The sequence below is a fragment of the Pan paniscus genome, chromosome 18, assembly GCF_029289425.2.
Source record: "Pan paniscus chromosome 18, NHGRI_mPanPan1-v2.0_pri, whole genome shotgun sequence".
In the NCBI taxonomy this organism is placed as follows: Eukaryota; Metazoa; Chordata; class Mammalia; order Primates; family Hominidae; genus Pan; species Pan paniscus.
In genome coordinates this window covers 50,438,150-50,444,214 of record NC_073267.2, presented here as the reverse complement: position 1 = coordinate 50,444,214, position 6,065 = coordinate 50,438,150, and the positions used below count along the sequence as shown (strand labels likewise).

General features: G+C 50.4%; 2 pseudogenes; both read left to right on the top strand.

The window, feature by feature from the left end:
• Window positions 1–239: 239 nt before the first annotated feature.
• LOC106634426 (dapper homolog 3-like) lies at window positions 240–1,773 on the top strand (annotated as a pseudogene).
• Window positions 1,774–2,085: 312 nt separating this feature from the next.
• Window positions 2,086–4,002, top strand: LOC100986881 (cell division cycle protein 27 homolog; annotated as a pseudogene).
• Window positions 4,003–6,065: the final 2,063 nt, after the last annotated feature.

Below are 6,065 nucleotides of genomic sequence, written 5' to 3'. Positions count from 1 at the left end.
CTTCGGCATGCATTAGCTCTAGAATTACCACAGTTTTCCAAGTAGGAGAGGAGCGAGCGACCAAAAGAACCATAACTGATTTAATGAGCCATTCGTAGTTTCACTGTACCGGCCCTGCCTACTTAGACATGTATGGCATAATCTTTGAGACAAGCATATGGTACTGGTAGGATCAACCAAGTAGGTAGAAAGCGGCCTCCGGGCCTCGAGAGGATGAGCCCGGCGTCCCAGTCGCGAGGATGGGCGCGGCAGGGCGGGCGACCGGGCGTGTGGGAGGCAGGGAGCAGCGCGGGGCGGTGGTAGGGGGGTGGTGGGGCGGCCAACCGGACATCCTATACACCCACACTACACAACACCCCCTGATGGGCTCACCACTCCCGAACCTTCGCGCCCACGTGCAACCAGGCAGACCGCCCGACCCATGCATGGCAGCCGCAAGGGACCGGCGGCCACTCGGGCGCGGCGGGCGTGGGGCGGCCCAGACGTTTGGGCAGAGAACCAGAGGCGGACCGCGGTGCCCGGGATCTCACCGCCAGCTGCCTCCAAGCACGAAGGCAGCACCGCGCGGCACCTGGAGCGGCCGACTGGCTCCCCCACCGCCGCCGCCATCGCGGCCAGCCCCCGGAACTCTCTTCCCTGCGCGCGCTGCACGCCGACCCCATATCCTCCGGGCCCCCACCAGGCCCATGCGGGGCGCCGCCGACCTGGTCCCGAAGGCACGCACCCGGGGACAGGGACAACGGGCCAACCAGTGGCCGGTGGCGGCGCCACACAAGGCGGAGCCGGGTTTGGTCCCAGAGGGGGCCACCACAGCCTAAGCTGGTGAGCCGCTTGGGGAGAGAGGATACGCAGGCGGGGAGGGGGGCACAGACAGGCAAGGCCAGGGACCGCAAGGGCAAGGGCACCCGGGAGACCGCAGAGGGGCGGCTCGGGGAGAAACCTCAGGCAAAGCCAGGCCACCAGGAAAACATGGCCACGGAATCCCACCGCCACCGATACGAGGGAGGTCCCGTGGCGCCCCGCCTAGGAAGCCGGACGGCCCCCGGCACCCACCGAGACCCGCCTCACGAGCCCGGGTCCCACCATCGGGACCCCAAAGTGACCTCAGCCACAAACCCAATGCCAGGGCCACATTGCTGGTTTCTTGTCCATCCTCCGACACTGTCAAGCTCCGGGAGACTGGCGCGCCCCCCACTTGGGACGCTTCCCATGGCCAGGCGGCCCAACCCCGTGCCACGCAAACGCAGTTGTCGGCACCGGTCGCTGCTCCTCAGGGGAGCGGGTGGAGAGCCGGCTGGCAGCGGAGTGGGTCACGCGCCAGACGGAACGCCTGGCACAGCCACTGCTCGCGCAGCCTCCCAACCGCTAGGACGCCGGTCCGGCCCGGCGGGATCCTCCCCCGCCTCGGAAGGGGAAGGCACGGGCCACACAGTAGGCGACGAGCCGCCCTCGGTCCCCACCGCGGAGGACTCTCTCAAGAGAGAGTCGGTAAGAGACTCATCATTCTCTCCCGAAAGCAGTGAGGTGGATGGCGGCTTGTGTTCCGAGCTCCTGTGGTTTCAGTTGGCCGCGCGTAGAGGAGAGATTTCCAATGTTTCCAGAGAGGCGTGAGCCACAGTCATTCGGGGCATCCAAGCACGAGATGGGGTTTCTGACAGCGACTTAAGGGCCAGGAAGAATCAGAATCTGCCAAGGCCCATGTCCCAGGGTAGGGCCAAAGAAACCCAAGGTAGAGGGAGTCAGCGGTTCGCACAGAGAGAGCTCCAGCCCTAGGCCCCACTGTGCAGACCCAATCAGAAGAAGAGAGTCCTTCATCCTACATGCCACATCCCTCCACTGAACTTGGGAGCCGATCCGTTTTCCAAACATGAGGTGACTCTCGCTTTGTGATGGATCACAAGGGGCCGGGCTTTCCAGAGTTGGCAGGGTAAAGAAGTCATTCTGGCTCGGCCTCCCCCATCCCCTGGTAACTGGTGAGTTTAAATGAGCGGAGGCTGGCCAGGCCGGAGCCGCTACGGGGGGAGGGGGGTGGGTGGTGTGGGGGGGTGCCTGAGGCACTGCAGAAAATGGGCCTGATCCTCGAGGATGACAGTGTTACAGGAACCCGTCCAGGCTGCTACATGGCAAGCACTAAACCACTATGCTTACCGAGATGGGGTTTTCCTCGCAGAACGCCTCTATGCAGAAGTACACTCAGAAGAAGCCTTGTTTTTACTGGCGACCTGTTCTTACCGCCCAGGAAAGGCCTATAAAGCATATAGACTCTTGAAAGGACACAGTTGTCCTACACCACAATGCAAATACCTGCTTGCAAAATGTTGTTTTGATGTCAGCAAGCTTGCAGAAGGGGAACAAATCTTATCTGGTGGAGTGTTTCATAAGCAGAAAAGCCATGATGATATAGTTACTGAATTTGGTGATTCAGCTTGCTTTCCCCTTCCTTTGTTGTGACATGTATATTGCAAGACAGATTGGCTTGCCAAAGGATCAGAATGCTACCAAAAGAGCCTTAGTTTAAATCCTTTCCTCTGGTATCCCTTTGAATCATTATGTGAAATAGGTGAAAAGCCAGATCCTGACCAAACATTTAAATTCACATCTTTACAGAACTTTAGCAACTGTCTGTCCGAGTGTTGCACCATACAAGTACCTCGTCATAGTTTATGTCACAGACAGCCTGAGACCGTTCTTACGGAAACACCCCAGAACACAACTGAATTAAACAGATTGAATTTAGAATCTGCCAATTCAAAGTATTCCTTGAATACAGATTCCCCAGTGTCTTCTATTGATTCAGCTGTAATTTCACCTGATACTCTCCCACTGGGAACAGGAACTTCCATATTATCTAAACAGGTTCAAAATAAACCAAAAACTGATCGAAGTTTATTAGGAGGACCAGCATCTCTTAGTCCATTGACCCCAATTTTTGGTATTTTGCCATTAGAAACCCCAAGTACTGGAGATGGATCCTATTTACAAAACTACACTAATACAACTTCTGTAATTGATGTACCATCCACCGGAGTCCCTTCAGAAAATCTGTTGCCAGAATCGGCTAAACTGGACCAAAGTCTGTCTTCTCACAGAGTGGAAATAGCCGAGAGGTAACTCCAATTCTTGCACAAACAGAAAGTTCTGGTCCATAAATAAGTACAACACCTCAGGTATTGAGCCGCACTATGACATCTCCCCCAAATGCACTACATCGAAGAAGTTCACAACTCTTTACTGGTGACAGTTCCACAACCAAGGAGAATAGGAAAAAAATTAAAAATGAATTTTCCACCTAAGGTCCCAAACAGAAAAACAAAAAGTAAAACTAGTAAAGGAAGAATAACTCAACCTAATTTAAATGACAGCCTGGAAATAACAAAATTGGACTCTTCCATCATTTCAGAAGGGAAAATATCCAGAGTCACACCTCAGATTCAGGCTTTTAATCTACAAAAAGCAGCAGCAGAAGGCTTTATGAGCCTTCTTCGTGAAAGGGGGAAAGTTTATTTAGCTTTGTGTTCATACCACTGCAAAGAAGGAATAAATATTTTGAACCATTTACCTTCTCACCACTACAATACTGGTTGGGTACTGTGCCAAATTGGAAGGGCCTATTTTGAACTTTCAGAGTACATGCAAGCTGAAAGAATATTCTCACAGGTTAGAAGGATTGAGAATTATAGAGTCGACGGCATGGAAATCTACTCTACAACACTTTGGCATCTTCAAAAAGATGTTTCTCTTTCATTTCTGTCAACAGACTTAACAGACATGGATAAAAATTTGCCAGAGGCCTGGTGTGCTGCAGGGAACTGTTTCACTCTGCAACGGGAACACGATATTGCAATTAAATTCTTCCAGAGAGCAATCCAAGTGGATCCAAATTATGCTTATGTCGATACTCTATTAGGGCATGAGTTTGTCTTAACTGAAGAATTGGACAAAGCATTAGCTAGTTTTTGAAATGCTATCAGAGTCAATCCTAGACATTATAATGCATGGTAAGTGGTAACGAAGTGTAAAGACAAAGTCTTGTCGATGGTGCTGGTAGTCACTAATTTTTCTTGTTAGATAGCTCTTTATTGTCATGCATTTGGTTACTAATACTTAGGGATGGTACATACTGGTCAATATCTTCAAACTAACACGCTTTCTTATGAAATGTATGTCTTTAACAAACTCTTAAGTTAACTAATGATAATAGAATACCAGATCCTTATACTCAAGAGTTTCAGTCTTCTACCAAACTTTTGCAGTTGTTCTAGTTGTGTTTTGTTTGTTTGTTTGCTCGTTTAGTTTTGTTACTCAATTTGTTACTTTTTCTTCGAATACAGAAATGGTGACTGAGACAAAAAGTGCTTGGGAAATTGGAAAGGAATAGCATAATTCACTTATTGGATAATAGAAAAAAACACCGAAAAAATTCACTAGTTGTTTCTTTTTGACAGTGTTCCAGTTTATTGAGTTACTATTAAGAACTTAGTGTACCCTTTTATTTAGCAGTATCTCTGTTTTACATTTTTGTACTTGTGTATAAGTGGACACATAGGAAATTACTACCCAGGTCATATTGTTATCAACTGAATAACATATGAAAAAGTTTGGTCCTACTTCTGCCTCAACACCATACTTACTGTTGATATTTATTGTATTTTTCTAGACTGACTTAAAAGTTTAAATATCAAGAGAAGGCCAGGCACGGTGACTCATGCCTGTCATCACAGCACTTTGGGAGGCCGAGGCGGGTAGATCACAAGGTCAAGAGATCAAGACCATCCTGGCCAACATGGTGAAACTCCATCTCTATTAAAAGTATAAAAATTGGGGAGGAGCCAAGATGGCCGAATAGGCAGAGCTCTGGTCTACAGCTCCCAGCGTGAGCGACACAGAAGACAGGTGATTTCTGCATTTCCATCTGAGGTACCGGGTTCATCTCACTAGGGAGTGCCAGACAGTGGGTGCAGGCCAGTGGGCGCGCGCACCGTGCGCGAGCCAAAGCAGGGCAAGGCATTGCCTCACCTGAGAAGCGCAAGGGGTCAGGGAGTTCCCTTTCCGAGTCAAAGAAAGGGGTGACTGACGCACCTGGAAAATCGGGTCACTCCCACCCGAATATTGCGCTTTTCAGACTGGCTTAAAAAACGGTGCACCACGAGACTATATCCCTCACCTGGCTCGGAGGGTCCTACGCCCACGGAGTCTCGCTGATTGCTAGCACAGCAGTCTGAGATCAAACTGCAAGGCAGCAGTGAGTCTGGGGGAGGGGCGCCCGCCATGGCCCAGGCTTGATTAGGTAAACAAAGCAGCCTGGAAGCTCGAACTGGGTGGAGCGCACGACAGCTCAAGGAGGCCTGCCTGCCTCTGTAGGCTCCACCTCTGGGGGCAGGGCACAGACAAACAAAAAGACAGCAGTAACCTCTGCAGACTTAAATGTCCCTGTCTGACAGCTTTGAAGAGAGCAGTGGTTCTCCCAGCATGCAGCTGGAGATCTGAGAACGGGCAGACTGCCTCCTAAAGGGGGTCCCTGACCCCTGACCCCCGAGCAGCCTAACTGGGAGGCACCCCCCAGCAGGGGCACACTGACACCTCACACGGCAGGGTATTCCAACAGACCTGCAGCTGAGGGTCTTGTCTGTTAGAAGGAAAACTAACAAACAGAAAGGATATCCACACCAAAAACTCATCTGTACATCACCATCATCAAAGACCAAAAGTAGATAAAACCACAAAGATGGGGAAAAAACAGAACAGAAAAACTGGAAACTCTAAAATGCAGAGTGCCTCTTCTCCTCCAAAGGAACGCAGTTCCTCACCAGCAACGGAACAAAGCTGAATGGAGAATGATTTTGAGGGGCTGAGAGAAGAAGGCTTCAGACGATCAAATTACTCTGAGCTACGGGAGGACATTCAAACCAAAGGCAAAGAAGTTGAAAACTTTGAAAAAAATTTAGAAGAATGTATAACTAGAATAACCAATACAGAAAAGTGCTTAAAGGAACTGATGGAGCTGAAAACCAAGGCTCGAGAACTACGTGAAGAATGCAGAAGCCTCAGGAGCCGATGTGATCAAC